The 16,824-nt window shown below is 36.6% G+C and overlaps 1 long non-coding RNA gene across 2 annotated transcripts; it reads right to left on the bottom strand.

The window, feature by feature from the left end:
* Positions 1-630: 630 nt before the first annotated feature.
* LOC129049120 (uncharacterized) lies at positions 631-11,514 on the bottom strand. Of its 2 annotated transcripts, XR_008511921.2 has the most exons (5): positions 11,142-11,507; positions 10,956-11,046; positions 7,078-7,187; positions 5,670-5,800; positions 631-937 (listed from the first exon to the last, which is right to left on the bottom strand). It is a non-coding gene; the product is annotated as an uncharacterized LOC129049120 (long non-coding RNA). The 2 variants fall into 2 exon arrangements; XR_008511922.1 differs by lacking the exon at positions 7,078-7,187 and having other exon boundaries at positions 684-937; positions 11,142-11,514.
* Between the last annotated feature and the right edge of the window lie 5,310 nt (positions 11,515-16,824).

Genomic DNA, 16,824 nt, shown 5'->3' with positions numbered 1-16,824 from the left:
TGTTTCTCTTTACATTCATGGAATTAAATCTACTAAATCATGATGTATTTTTGCATCTACGTTCATATGCTTTTTAAAATAGATTTCTCATGCAGTTCTTGTACTGTATGATAGTAGCCTCATATAAGATAACTTTTCATCTTATTATGGTGCTTGGAACAGTGTATTAATATGTGAATTCCTATTTCTTAAAGCTTTTCTAGAACTTTCTCCTAAAACCATCTGTGCCTGGTATCTGTTTTAGGAATATTTTACTACCTTTTCAATTTCTGCTGTGATTAACAGGCTATATAAACTTTCAAATTATCCTTGAGTTCATGTAGATTATTTACATTTTCTTAGAAAAATTTGTATTTAGTTTAGATTTTATTAAGCTTTCATATAAGTACTGGGTCTGCATCCCACAGGTTTTGATATGCAGTGTTGTCACTGGTCATTCATTCCTGAATAATTTGAAAACTTTATTTTTATTACCTTTTTTGGGAAAAAATTAACTTCATTTTTGTTATTGTTTATTTTAAACCACTTTATTGAGTTATGACTGACATACAAAAAGCTATACACATTTAATATATACAAGTTGATGAATTTTGGAGATAAGTATACACCCACAAAACCATTACCACAATTAATGCCATAAACATATCCATCTGTTTTTTATTTTTAATTATCCTTTTATTTTTGTGTTTTAATGTATTGCATTGGGATCAGCAGATGTGACCCGCTTGGTTTCTGTTTTGGGAATTTGCTGATATATTCTGTTTGGTACATCCTCTGAGTTTCTGATTCATGAGTTCTGAAGTTGGACCAGAGAATCTGCCTTTTCAACAAGGGTCACTGTTAGATCCTGATGCAGATAATCCAAGTAGCACACAGAAAAATAATGCTACATAGAAGATGCTGAAAGAAGTTGTGGATGCATCTTTCCTGGCAACCTCTGAACAAGAAAGAAAGGGAAAATTAGCCAGATGTAGTTGAAAGATTATGACCCATGGCCAACCTGGGTGCAAAGCCTTGCTATGTCTCCTCTTACTCAGCTGTATGATACTAGGCAAGTTACTTGATCTTTTTGAATCTTGGTATAAAGATTAAAAGAGATATGTAAGGAAACTGGTACAAAGAGGATTTAATCAATATTTTTTTCAAAGACTTTTGGTAGTTCCAAACATCTAGAAAAGTTTGTCTGGAGCAGCCTAATGGGAAGATGAAAGAGTTGATATGGATTATTCAGAAAACACAGCCTCTCAAGTTCCTCTGCTACTTTTTCATATCCAGAGAGATAGAAGCACTACATGGTAATGAATTAGTAACTTACTATCCTTTGCAATTTCTGGAGTCCCATGTTGGACTAAATCTCCCTAAATGCCTTGAGTTGGGGATCAGGGTGATCAGTTCTAAGTAGGTTCTAACTCTGCAGATGGGAGTCTTTTGTCTAGCATATGGGAGCAGGAAACATGGAAATAACCTGACTCATGGTTCTTTCAAACAGCAGTCTTGGGTTGGGAAAAGATTCTGCCTGGGAAATCTGAAACTATCTCAGAAATTCCAAGTCTCTTTGCCAATGGAGAAGTCTCCCTGAGGATCCTAGGGTTGGTCTAACCTGCTTGCACCCCTGAGATCTGGTCATACTAAGGTGGACATCCAGAAAGGGTTGTTCATCTGTTCGAGTCACTTCCCTGTCTGTGTTCAATGAAAGGCATCTTCTACCTCCCTGATGGTAAGAGCACATTGGATGTCATGCTGTGTGTGTGTGTGTGTGTGTGTGTGTGTGTGTGTTGTGTGTGTGCAGGCACTCACAACACTATAAATGAGCAGCTGGTTTGCAGCAGAACTCACTGCACCTTCACCCTGAGCCTGATGTCAGCACAACCAATGTCTTCACCAGCCTGTGCAAAAGCTCGTGGACAAGGTCAGTGAATGTGCTCACTGCTGCAGTGAAAGCTCACCCTGCATCTGTGAGTAACCCATGTGATGAACACTCCCTGGCTCCCTCAGCAGCACCTGTGTTCAGATCACACCAGGACTCTGAACACATTGACCATGGGGGAGATGTCACAGATCTTGACACTGTTGACCTCCCCACTTGCCCTGTTTCTCCCTCTCTGTTGTCCCAACTCTCTCTGGTTAGTTGCTTCTGCCTCTCTATTTCCCCTCTGAGTTTCCATCAGGATCTCTGTCTCACCACCTCCCTTCCTGGCTCTGGCTGAGGGCAGATGGCTTGGGTGTGACTGAGAGGGCCAGCCTGGTTTTGACCTATGTACAGGGTAGAAAGAGCCTGAAAAGACTAAGTGTTCTCAGAGCCACCTGGCTGAGGTGAGAGGATTCCGAACTCCTGGATTGGGAAGCTGATTCCTCATGATCCAAGGACGTGTGCCATTATGTTCATGTGGGCCTCTCAATCTGTTTCCTATTTGGCTTTTTCCTTTCTGGTTTTTTTGTTTTTGTTTTTGTTTTTGTTTTTCTGTCTATTGTTAAAGCTCTCTGTCTGCTTTTCCCATGTCTCTCGTCTATCTAGACACACCCCACCCCGCCACCATTTCATCTTCTTTCAACAGGAATAGTAAAAAGGGCACTGTTCTAGGAGCCAGGTAATTTCTTTTAGTTTCAATAATTTATTCTTAAGTAGCCTTGAACCACAGAGGTTTTGATACTAAAAAGCCATAATTAGAGTCTTGCCTCTGTCCCCCTTTAGCTACTTAACAAGTTGCCTGAGGTGCCATTTCTCTTTCATGAAGACAAATTATTAGCACCTTTTTAGAGCACCAACTCCCTCACAGGTTGTCATGAGGCACATATGGGAGGACATAAACCTTGGAGGGTCACAGAAATGGGAAAGATTGTCACAATTATTATGTTTTTCACAACCTAGCCTTGATCTCCTCTTATTTCTAACTTTCTCACCTTGTTTCTCTTTTACACTTCTGTTTTCTGCTCATCTGTTTTGTTTTTTCTTTTTATCTGCCTCATGGTTTATTTGTTTTCCTTCTTTCTCCTTTTTTTTTCAATTTGTATTTTTTATTTGACTCCAGAAGAGGAAGTAAGAAAAGCCAGGCCCCTCCATAAGGATACTATAGTTGCCTGAGAATTCTCTTTTTCATTTAAAAAATTTTTAATTTGTCTTTTCCTCCTTTCCCATCTGTACCTTTCTCTCAATCCATTTGCCTGCATGAATAGTTTTTTTGTTTATGCATTTTTCTTTCCTGCTCCTTTGACAAAAGATGGTTGAGGTGTCTCAAAGAGGTTTGCGGATATATGACAAAATAAGATAAATAACATGGTCTAGTTGTTCCTGTTTTCTGTAAGGTCTAAAGAAAAAATAGAATTAAAAGGAAGTAGAATGAGGAGTTGGAGAAGGGACAAGAACTTAATCTGCTACATAAAAGAATTTCCTGATCTGGAAAAGTGATCTCTTTAAAACCATAGTTTCTACCCAGTAATTTTTCATGAAGTAGAATATCGATCAAGACCTTAAAAGATCTTTTCCAACATATGTGGTGCAAAGAAGAAAAGAAAGGAGAAAGGGGGTAAAGGAGAAGGTAATGAATACGAACCAAGCAATTAATGCTTGCCAGTCACATTAAGTGTATTATTTCCATTATCAGTTCATCTTTACACAAATTGGCAGATGAAAGAGGTTATCCCAAAGTGCTAGTAGTAACTGGTAAAGCCGAGACATAGTACTGGTTTATCTAATTCCAAACCCTGAGCTCTTTCTACATATCTGCCATACATATATATGGGTTTCAAATGTAGATGTTGAGTCTCAAAAAAGTATAGGCATACCTTATTGCAATAAAGCCAATATCTCAATAAAGAGAGAGTCACACACATTTTTTGTTTCCAAGTACATATAAAAGTTATATTTACATTATATTATAGTCTTTTAAGTGTGCAATGGTATTATTATTAAAAATTAATGCATATACCTTAATTTTAAAATATTTTATTGCAAAAAATGCTAAAGATCATCTGAGCCTTCAGCAAGTAGTAATCTTTTTGCTTATGGAAAATCTTGACTCAATGTTGATGGTTGCTGACTAATCAGGGTGGTGGTTCCCAAAGGTTAGTGCGGCCATGGCAATTTCTTAAAATAAGAAAGCAATGTAGTTGGGCATGGTGACACATGCCTGTAGAGTCCCATCTGCTCAGGAGGCCGAGGCAGGAGGATCACACAAGCCCAGGAGTTGGAGGCTGTAGTGCACTATGATAGCATACATGAAAGCCACTGCACTCTGGCCTGGGCAACATAGAAAGACCCCTGTCTCTGAAAAAAAAGAAGACAACAAAGTTTTCTGCATCAATTGACTCTTTGATTCACAAAAGATTTCTCTGTAGCATATGATGCTGTTTGATAGCATTTTACCACAGTTGAACTTCCTTCAAAATTGAAGTCAGTCCTCTCAAACCCTGCTCTACTTTATCAACTAAATTTATGTAATATTTGAAATCCTTTGTTGTCATTTCAACAATGTTCACACCATCTTCACCAGGTGTGGATTCTATCTCAAAAAAAAAAAAAAAAAAAAAACTCTTTGCTCATCCATAAGAAGCAAATCCTCATCCATCCAAGTTTGATCATAAGATTGCAGCAATTCAGTCACATCTTCGGGCTCCACTTCTAATTCTGATTCTCTTGCTATTTGTACCACATCTGCAGTTACTTCCTCCACTGAAGTCTTGAACCACTCAAATTTATCCATGAGGGTTGGACTCAATTTCTTCCAAACTCCCATTAATGTTGTTATTTTGTCCTCCTCCTGTGATTTGCAAATGTTCTTAATGGCATCTAGAATGGAAAATCCTTTCCAGAAGGCTTTCAATTTACTTTGCCCATATCCATCCAAGGAATCGCTATCTATGTCAACTATAGCCTTATGAAATGTATTTCTTTTGGGGAGTGGGCAATTTTTAAGATACTTTTTAATTGCTATGAGACTGAAGTTGAAGAACAGATGATTTAACTGGAATGTTTTAGTAAAACTGGGTAGATAAGTCAAATGCCCTGAATTCCCTTAATATCTGTTATCATTTTGAAAACTTATTTTTAAGAAATTGCTGAAAATTTGACAAAACTAATGTGGATGGCTACAATTGAACTTAACAATATCTATATGGAGGAAGAGGTAAAATTTACATATTTAGAAATGAATGCTCCCATTCCATCCCAACTACATATTCAGGTGAAATGTGTGCACCTCTTCTTAACTAGAACATGTTTCTTTTCTTTTGTTCTTTCTTTTTTTTTGGAGATAGGGTCTGACTCTGTTGCCCAAGCAGGAGTGCAGTGGGGTGCAATCTCGGCATACTGTAACCGCCACCTCCTGGGCTCAAGCCATCCTTCCACCTCAGCTTCCCAAGCAGCTAGGATGCCACCATGTCCGGCTAGTTTTTGTATTTTTTTGTAGAGACAGGGTTTCACCATGTTGCCCAGGCTGGTCTTGAACTCCTGAGCTCAAGCAATCTGCCTGCCTTGGCCTCCCAAAATGTTGGGATTACAGGCGTGAGCCACCGCACCCAGCCTGGAACATCTTTTCCTAGCTTGTTGTTCCTCTTGGCTGTTTTTCATTTGGATTTCCTCAATCAGGTCCCAGGCTCGTCACCAGGGTCTGTTAACCATCACCACTGATTCTACATTAGGTAGGACATTCCTGGGTAAGCTAATAACTCACCTGCCTTTCTGACTGATTACAGTGATGCTCTCTGTGGCCACTTATCATGCAGCATCATTTGAGAGGGTGCTGTTCTTTGTTTGTATCTTGGGGTGGAATTGGTTTGCTTCCTGTCATTCCTGGAATTGCATCTGAAAAGACAGGGCTCGTTATCATTTTTTTTTTTTTTTTTTTGAGATGGAGTCTGGCTCTGTTGCCCAGGCTGGAGTGCAGTGGCGCAATCTCGGCTCACTGCAAGCTCCACCTCCCGGGTTCACACCATTCTCCTGCCTCAGCCTCCTGAGTAGCTGGGACTACAGGCGCCCGCCACTACGCCCGGCTAATTTTTTGTATTTTTAGTACAGACGTGTTAGCCAGGATCATTTCTATGGAGCAGATGTGTGATGCTTTGCCTATGCATCCACTGGGCAAAGAAACTGAGTCTCAAACATGAAATTCGCTGTGTCCTTTCTGTAGGAACTCTAAGTATGGTATGTGGTGATTCTCTTCTTCCTCCACTCTTTCTACTGATTGTGGCAGCATCAGATAAACACCCCAAGAGAAAGAGAAGCTGAGAGTCCTTGGAGTGATTTCAAATTTCAGGCTTCTTCGTTATCTTCAGAAGCCATCCTTCTGGGGCTTGCTATGCTGTTAGGTATGCATTTACTTTACCAGCTTACTATCAAGGATATCAAGCTCACAAATAATATCAGTGAGCACCAAATGAAGAGATCTTAGATGGCTTCTTCTTATATAAGGATGTTTTGTCTATATTGAAAATCTTTTGTTTAGCATAGCCACCTTCATCATTGATCTTAGCTAGATCTTCTGGATAACTCGCAGCTTCTCCAACAGCACTTGCTGCTTTCCCCTACACTTTTATGTTTGTACTTCTATCCAGGCCATTAAAATGTTCTCCCTATTAGCAATAAGGCTGTTTCACTTTCTTATCATTCGTGTGTCCACTGGAGTAGCACTTTTAATTTCCTTCAAGAACATTTTCTTTGCATTCACCACTTGGCTAACTGTTTGGTGCAGGAAGCCTAGCTTTCAGACTTTCTCAGCTTTCAACATGCCTTCCTCACTAAGCTTAATCATTTCTAACTACTGACTTAAAATAAGAGATGTGTGACTCTTCCTTTCATTGGAACACTTACAGGCCATTGTAGGGTTATTAATTGGCCTAACTTCAGTATTGCCGTATCACAGGGACTAAGGAAGCCAAGGAGAGGTAGAGAGGGTGAGCAGCCAGTTAGTGAAGCAGTCAGAACAAATACATTTATTAAGTTTGTCTTCTTAGATGGTTGTGGTCCGTGATGCCCCAAAACAATTACAACAGTAACATCAAAAATACTAAAGGCAGATCACTATAACAGATAACAATAATAATAATAATAGTAATAAAAGTTTGAAATATTGTGAGACCTACCAAAATGTGACACAGAGACACAAAGTGATCACATGCTGTTGGAAAAATGGTGCCAATAGACTTGCTTAATGCAGGGTTGCCACAAACCTTCAATTTGTAAAAAACAATATCTGTGACATGCAATAAAGCAAAGGACAAAAAACAAGGTATGTTTGTATCAATTTCACTTCCTAATACTATTTATGTCATTGATCAGATAACTCTTTAATTCAAGATTTCCCATGTGATTACAGTATCTCATCCCCTTATTTTGTTTCTTATTTTTACCATCAGTACGATTTTTCAAGACAACGTAAACAGCACTGTAGTTCACATTAACCATAGTCCTGCTAAGACTATTGAAAAGATCCAATCTAATTCTCAGTCTTGCCATCATCAGTGACAAAGTCCTTCTGTACAATTTCCTACAAACTCATCTTGTACAAATAACCACAATCTTAATATGCAGGTCCTAATCTATGTGTGGAGTAACTGGTCACCTTTCAACTATGTTTTCTCTCTATCTTTTAGGGTGTTTTTTTTTTTTTTTTGTGACAGAATGGGTATTTTTTTGTTTGTTTTTCCAAATTATTTAAAGTACCTTCTAGGGGTGGCTATTGCCAGGAAAAGGAATCTATTCCAATATTTGTTTGATATTTAATTTATTTGTAATTTAGATTAGGACTCTGGAGAGAAGATGATAAACAACTATCAAGTATTTGGGTGGAAAGAATAAGTGGATATGAGATCCATAAGCTTATCTGCTATCTCCCACTCATGTGGATGCTAGAGAAGTTTCCTTGTGAACAGAGCATGTGCTTTTGTCTTTTCTATAGCAGTAAAAATGTGGCATGCCAAGCAAAAGCCCTCAAAGTGTCAGTCATATCATCATTAAATGTGAAGTGTAGTTCAGGGCTCCTCAATTGCAGACATACGGAGAATTTGCAGTGGAAGGAACTACAAGAGAGCAAAATCTAGAATTGATGTAGAAAAGGGAAAGAAATCATATTTACCTCAAAAAAGGTCTAGATGATACAATAGAAAATACTATTATAAATTGACAAACTTGCCAAATTTGTCCGTCACATGGTAAACAAAAGGTTAAACATAAATCTCAATCTTTGGTGAGGCTGGGACAACATAAATAAGACCAGAAGAAATGTAGGTAAGACATAGCCAGATATTTGATACCAGTATCCTTTTAATTTCCATAACAATCTCAAAAGCTATTTAGATATTAATTCCATCAAGGCCTAAAGGGAGCAGACAAAGTACCCTAAAATGAATCCTCTTGTGAGCCTAAGTGATTAATTTTTCAATATGTATATAAATTGTATATAAATATAAATTCACATTTATTAAATTCATTACATCTTATATGTGATTAGATTATTTCAGTTATTTTAGAGTTTTCTATTTTTGCTTTTTTTATGATTCATTTCCTTATTCTGAGGGCTAATGTTCAGAGCGTTAAGTACAATATATGCTGAAAGAAGGTAAAGGAGATGTGATTTTCAATTAAATACATAAAGTATGTTTAAAAACCACTGGCATGATCTTAGTTATTATTATTATTTTTATTTTACTTTAAGTTCTGGGATACATGTGCAGAACGTGCAGGTTTGTAACATAGGTATTTTTGCATCTGCTTAAGAGCCTGTCTTTATTTCTCTTAATTTTAATATTTAAAGAAATTATCTCAGAATATGACTTCTGAAGTTTGTATATCTAAGAATTATTAAATTTGATGTATTTTGGTTAATTATACCATGAGTTTAAGCCTTCCAAATCCTTACACAAAATATCACTTTCTACCTTAAAAATGTGAATTAAAAAATATGCAAAATGAAAGAATGCTGAGTTTAAAAACAAACAGAAAATAGAGAAGAACATTAAAAAATAAATCGTTCATAGCTCCACTATCTGTAAGCAGCTACTCTTAACATTTTGGCTGACTTCCTTCCAATCCTTTATCTAATCTTCCTTTCAAAGCAAAGAAAATTTCTTTTTAATTATTGTAATCATGAATATACCAAATATACTGGTATATATTTTGCTTTTTATTTCACTTAAAATTATGATTTCAACATTATTACACAAAGTTCATAAACATAATTTTAATGACTGCATCACATTTCATTAATTTCATTTTCTATGAAATAGCTAATCATTCTGTATTATAGCTCTTAATTTTTTGCTGTTATAAATAGTACTATAATATGCAATTTTGTGCATAAATCCTTTTCTCAATTGGTAGCTTCTTCAAGTAAATTTTTAAAATAGATACATCTATTTATTTAGCAAACATATTGTACCACTCTTTGCTAGGCACTGTTCCCAAAAGTCCTATTATTCATTTAATCATCATAATAATCCAATAATGTAAGTACTATTATGATTATTCTCATTTTAGAGATGAGGAAATTGAGATGTGCTGGTTTACATTACCCCTGTTTACACAGTTGATAAATGGAGGAGTCTGGATTTGAATCCAGGCTCTTGGACTCTGGGATCTGTATTAGTATAGGGACTCCACATTAAAGAGAATAAACATTTTGAAAGCTTTTGGTACATATTGCCAAACTACTTTCCAGCCAACGATGGAGTATTAGCATTGATGTTATAATTTAATTTTTTTAATTTAATGGATCAGAAATCATATGTAATTGTTTTAAAACTACTGTTTAATTACTAATGAGTTTGAATGCTTTGGATTGTGTTTCCTCTTCTATCAATTGAATTCTTATCCTTTTGTCCCTTAAGATATTGGTGTTTTTGATGAACTCTTGATATCATAAATTTAATATATAGTTGACTCTTGTATTTGCTCATTTTCCTGATTGGTTACTTGTTAAAAATAAGTGAAGTGGCTTATTTTTATATACCAAAGTTTTCCACTTGATGTTAGTCAGATATGTCATCTTTCTCTTCATGACTTCTTCTATGATGTAGACAAAGTCCACAAGCTCAAACTCCAACAGTGGTCAGAAAGATAATACAATGGGCTGATGTGGGCCTGATACAAGACAATAGAGAGTCTTGAAACTGGCAAGAACTTGCAGCTTGTCCAAACAGGAGGAACACCACTAAATTCCAATTCATTGTTGATAAGAATAGGCCCACTGTGGCAAGATCTGAATTTTTCCAGAATCCAGATTATTACACACAACATATTTCAAAGGAAACACTGCAGGCTTAATAAAACATTGGGGTGGGACAGAGGGCTCATAACTTATCACTTTTGCCTCAGAAGTTCTCCATTCAAAATTTTAAATCAGTATTTAATTATATTTCCTTCCAGGTTTCTTAGTGAGTTTTTTATGTATTCAAATTTTTATACTAATTGTACTTAGTATTGTGGTGTGAAGCAAGCATCTAGTTGCTTCCATAAAACCAAGAAAAGGAAAGAGATGGATTTATGTTTCAAAGTTCTCTTCCTTTGCCCTCAAGCTTTTTTCCTTCTTGGAAAACAGAAGGATCAATGAAATGATGGAGAAATATTAAATGTTATGATAGTGGTTTCTCTAATCTTGAAGAAAGAGTTGTCTTTTTTCTCTGTATGATTGACTTACACTGAACACTCCCATTTCCTGAATTATAGTATATAATTTGCTTGTTTGCTTGAAATTAAGGGAGAAGGATCCATAGATAAATTGGAATTTAAAACTCCTTGAAATGCTCAAAAGAAAACTAATAGAAAGGGGAAAGTATCCAAAGTAATGCAAAACTTTCAGAGGATTAAAACAATCAATCTAATCTTGCATTAAATATTGCAAATTTGATAAATGTGAATTTCAGGCAGATTTTAGTTAGTGGGCTTATAGTTAGAAAGTGATTAACAAACATCACGTTGTTAAATATTCATTTACTTTCTCAAAAATCATTAATCAAAAGCTTACTCTGTGCTGGAGCAACAGTAGATGTTTTTGTCCTGCTATTACTATTTTGTAGTTTTTTTACCCTCACTTTGGTCCTGGGAGTGCTGTGATTCTGTGTTAATGAATACAAACATTAAAATTAGAATTATAAAACTGAGGGGTTAGTTTGGTCAGGTCTGCCTGTCCTGCTTGCTTTTGGTTGCTTACTTTTTTTAATTTTTTTCCTCTCTCCATGAAGTTGAAGTCTGCAGTCACTGAAGGTTATGCCACTGAATGCTGAAACGTAACCTTCACCAGCTACTTCATAGATAACATTCACAGGTCACCATGGTAACGGTTGCTTCAGTTGTTTTTCAGAAACCTGGACCCGCTTCCATCCAGTTCAAACTGGTTGAGACCACTGACCTTTTAACTGGGTCTGCGCAAGTGCTAGAGAGGCGGCCTTTTGATGTTGGAAGGCCAAAGACTCCATCCTCAGTCCATGCTAATGCTGCCATTTTCTGTACATATGTGCTGTAGAATGCCATGAACTCCAGCTAGGCTGTTGCAGAATGAACCTGTTACTTCATTTTTCCCCACTAGCAACCACCTTTCCCCATGCCTTAGACCACCTTACTTCCCTAACCCATAAATACTCTTAAGCTTTATCTTTGGGGAGGCAGATTTGAGAGCTGTTCTCCCATCTCCTCCTTGCTGGGTGCTCTTTTGAATAAATCTTTTCTCTTTTGCAAAACCTGAATCATAGTGATTGATCTACTGCTTGAAGGTAGAACAGACCAGAACCTGGCATGTAACAATTATACCCGCACCAAAAGTTGTCGATAAGAAATTACTTTTAACAATTAATTTCATTAACCCAAATTAATTCCTTGATTAGTTTTCTACATAGCGCACTTAAAATAGTTCCAATTTTGTCATGTGAATAAAAATACTATTTATGTTGTCATAAATAAACATGAATACAATGTCATGAGTAAAAATACTAAAATTATTTTGACCGGATGAATTCATTTATGTTTAACTTATCAACACAGTCCTGTTTTAACAGTCTTTTGTTCAATTCAAATTTTACTATAACAGCTTCTACTACTATGAGTTTTCTTTTAGGGGCATTATTTTTAAGGAGTTCTATTTTCCAAGGTCAAAATTTGTAGATCTAAATCTTGCCACATACAGTTTTTATCTATTTTCAGTTTTATTGTAACCGCGCAAGGATTCATTGTGCCCACTGCCCAGATAAAGCCGATTCATCAAGACAGAGGAATTGCAATAGAGAAAGAGTTTAATTCATACTCAAATCAGTTCAGCTGCCTCTGCATGAATTAAACTCTTTCTGGAAATTCAGAGATTGGAGAGACTGACAATTAAGAGACTGGGGTTTTTTAAGGATAATTTGGTGCACAGGAGGCCAGGGAGTGGGGAGTGATGATTGGTCCCATTGGAGATGAAATCATAGGGAGTTGAAGCTGTCTTCTTTGTGCTGAGTCAGTTCCTGGGTGGGGGCCACAATACCAGATAAGCCACTTTATCCATCTGTGTGGTAGCAGCTGATCCATCAAGTTCAGGGTCTGAAAAATATTCTGAGCACCAATCTTAGATTTTACAATAGTGATGTTATCCCTATTGTAAATGGGGAGGTTTGGAATCTGTGACTCTACCTGCCTAACTCCTAAACCATAATTTCTAAACTTGTGGCTAATTTGTTAGTCCTACAAAGCAAGAAGAGGGTTTGTTTCAGGAAAGAGCTGTTATCATCTTTGTTTCAAAGTTGAAACTATAAACTAAGTTCCTCCCAAAGTTAGTTTGGCCTATGCCCAGGAATGAACGAGGACACGTTGGAGGTTAGAAGCAAGATGGAGTTGGTTAGGTCAGATCTCTTTCACTGTCATAATTTTCTCACTGTTGTAATTTTTGCAAAGGTGGGTTCATTATTTTATATTATTTCTAGTTCTTTAAATTATTTATGTTATAGTTAGTATTTATTTCTTAGCTAATTCATGATAAAATTGTTAAATCTCTCGGTATTGGTCTCTTGCCCAGCATCATCTGTTACAAAGCCAATTTAATTCTTCTGATTATTTTTTGGACCTTGTATAAACTGTCCACGACGCAGATAAAAGAGATTGCCTCTAAAAAAAATAAAGCTGTTTTCTGTAAAAGAAAGGGGAAAATGCTAGGTTTGGGGGGGAAGGCTTTCTTGAGAAGGTAGCATATGATCTGCATCACAAAAGATGAGAAAGAATTCACCAGGTGCCCATAGAGTCAAAGAACATTCCATAGAAAAAGCAAGTGTTAAAAACATGGAGGCAGGGAGAGGAGAACACATCGTAGCACCAAATAAAAACTGAATGAACAAATAGATCATCACTTCTAATACGAGGTTATAGAAAATAAAGACAAATGAATGGGTTTGTGTATGGTAAATAGTAACTGGATTGTAGGATACATGGGAAGGGTGAAGGAGGTTTTAAATGAGAACATGAAAGGCTATGGAGATGAGTGAGGGAGAAGTGGATGAGGATATTCAGGCTCCCACTTAAATGAGTGGATGTACCTTGATGCTGTTAAACAAGAATGAAAACACAAAAGGACAGGAAGGCAACTGTCCATTCATTGCTCTTGGACCATCTTGCCTTGAAAGATCTGACACACTGGAATCTGGTTTTTTTCCAAAGACCCCAGGAAAGATTTTTCACTGCTTCTTTGTTCAGTCATTTTGATGCTTTCAAATCCCTCATTAAAATCAGCAAAGGCCAGGTGCGGTGGCTCACGCCTGTAATCCCAGCACTTTCGGAGGCCAAGGCAGGCAGATCATTTGAGGTCAGGAGTTCGAGACCAGCCTGGCCGATATGGTAAAATCCCATCTCTATTAAAAATACAAAAAAAAAAAAAAAAAAGACAGGTGTGGTGGTGCACACCTGTAGTCCCATCTACTAGAGAGGCTGAGGCAGGAGAATTGTTTGAACCCTGGAAGTGGAGGTTGCAGTGAGCCAAGATTATGCCATTGCACTCCAGCTTGGGTGTTGCAGCAAGACACTGTCTCAAAAACAAAAACAAAAACAAAACAACAACAGCAAAAGTCAGCAAAATATTCCTGTTGTCTAACTGATTAATACCCTTGCTGTATTTACCTCCATTTCCCATTCTATCTTGAAAGAAATGGAGAACAGCTAGTTACCATATTTTAATAGGTGTTATTTCCCAGGATGTTTTGTCTTAACCTCTCAAATCTCTCTTTTCTGTATTCTGATTCAATCCCCTCCATAACATATAACTCTTTGTTTCAGGGATTATTTGATCAGCCTGTTGGCCAGTGGTATTATGAATTTTTTAAAAATGCAAAATGTACATGTTTACTTAGTTGTTCTTACACTTTGCTCCATGTCTTCCAACAATTTCTTCTTTAGTTGTTTCTTTTCTTATTTTGTGGAAACTTGAAATTTAATGAGGAAATAAGGACAGCAAGTTATGGTAAAAGAGCCCATGAATATTTTGCCTGAGGAAAAACACTAATATGGTTAATCAATGTCTTCAAATCTCAAAGGGGCTCCTTCTACCCCACCATAATAAATAATTCTTTACCATGGATTAAGTTCAAAGAATGAGGAATATAACTATAAGGAAGTGTGAATTATAGTGTGTGTGTGTGTATGTGTGTATTCCCACCCAAGTGGAACATTAATGGCATAACCTACCTTAGGAGGTTGTGGTGTCTCTGCCCTAGACAACTTGGTACAGTGGATGAAGTACTCTAAAAACTTAGAAGAACCTAGTGTGAGTCTCATCACTTTCATTTACTAGCCACATGACTTTGGAGAAGTTACTTTATCACTTTGAGGCTCAGTTTCCCCATCTGTAAAATGGAGATAGTATACATTTCATATAATTTTATGAGTTAGATGGGATCATATATATGAATAAGCTTTGTAAACTATAAATTGTTATAAATAGGTAAATAACCTTTATCTGAGTAGACATGCTTCTGGAATGGCTTGAGAGATTTCATGTGGGATTATATATGCTTCACTTCCGAAGAGGGTCCCAACATCAGATGTCCTGCCTGGGCAAGCTCATTTGCAAGCTCCATGAGTCCTCTCTCATACCTGCTGCAGTGATTCTGCAACAAACAGATCATTCCCAGTCAGAGCAACAGAAGGAGGTAAGACAAGATTTCTAAAAAATTGTCCCATTTTGTGTACGTGCCACGATATATGTAACCAGTGCTCAATCTGAGGGATGTGAAGACTATTTCTAGGGCAAAGATGAACAGTAGGGTCAGAATTGTTACCTGTTATTTCCTCCTAATGGGAAAAGTTTAGGTAGAAATTCTGGCCTCCCTACAGGCTGAGGCAGAGACATGAAGACAGGGGCAGAAATGCACCCTATTCCCAGAAATGTCATCTTCAAATAATAATTTTGCCTGTTCATTTTCATTCTAAGTGATGTAGTGGAGCCAGCTGGTACCAGCTCTCAAGAGCCAACTGTTAAATTTCATGAGTTTCGAAAATTGATTGTTAAACATAGCCATTATTAATATTTTAAAACGAAGGTAATAAACACTTAAAATTCATCACTTCCTAATTGTCACTATATTTTACTATTATCTATACTCTCAAGATTATTTATGTCTATTGTATCCGTATGGTAGGAAAGCCATATAATAGTGACCTATCATATCTCTTCCCAGCTCCATTATTAGTAGTGTCTCATGGGTAACTTGAAATAAGTCATTGTGGAAGTGTTTATACCATGAAAATTGGCAAATGCTACAAATAAGGTACCCCCCACCCAGAGCCATTTGTTAAACACTTCACCAGCACACCACTCATTTAATTCATTTGTCTAAATGCTTTTGGCTAGTACTTGCAGGGCACCCAAAAGCTCAAAGCAGTGTGGAGAGTTAGTTGACAATGCAGCTTCTGGAATCAGACTCCTGAGGTTTAAATTTGAGCTTTACCACTTACTGTATACCTTGGACAAGTTACTGACCCTTTCTTTGTATCTGTAAAATGAGGATAAAAGAAGAACTCCTACCTCATAGGATTACTGTGAAGCTTAAAAGGATTACTGCTACTAACACATATAGAAAAAACAATACCTAACACACAGTATGTAATTACTTTGATTTAGATTAGTTATGTTAATTTAGTTTTAATTATGACATGGAAGCATCTTTCTAGTCCTATTTTACTAAAAAAATTTTAAGAACTGGGTATCAACATCAAATTTTATCAAATGCCTTTTAAACATCTATATAATTGATTTGAAGTTTTTAATCTTTGATATATTAATATAGTGAGTTGTATTAGTGGGATTCCCCCTATTAGAATAATCTTTAATCCCTCAAATGAATTTCACTTGGTCATGATGTACTATTCTTTGAATGCACTGCTGAATTCCATTTGCTAATAATTTAGTCTATTTCACCATTATTAGTAAATTATCTTAGATACAATTTTCTTTTGTATAATTTTTCAAGTTTTAATCTCAATGGTTTGATGACTTTGTGAAAGTAATCATTGGTCCTTGTTTTTTCTGTCCTTGCAAATGGTTTCATTAGCCTTGAAAATATCTGATTGCTACAAGATTTAAAATTTACCTATGGAGCTATCAGGGCCTGAAGCTATTTTGAGGCATAGCCTTTTGTTAACTTCCTCTATCTGAATGGCTCTCAAACTTGGTTGCACATTGAAATCACCTGGGGAGCTTTTAAAAATACTGATGCTATTGTGAAAGACAGTGTGGTGATTCCTCAAAGACCTAAAGACAGATACTGGGTATATACCCAAAGGAATATAAATAATTCTATCATAAAGACACATGCACATGTATGTTCACTGCAACACTGTTTGCAATAGCAAAGACATGGAATCAACATAAATGCCCATCA

Source organism: Pongo abelii, chromosome 10, assembly GCF_028885655.2.
Source record: "Pongo abelii isolate AG06213 chromosome 10, NHGRI_mPonAbe1-v2.0_pri, whole genome shotgun sequence".
NCBI classification, from domain to species: Eukaryota; Metazoa; Chordata; class Mammalia; order Primates; family Hominidae; genus Pongo; species Pongo abelii.
Note: the sequence above shows the minus strand (reverse complement) of the source record. Positions and strands in the feature narration are given on the sequence as shown.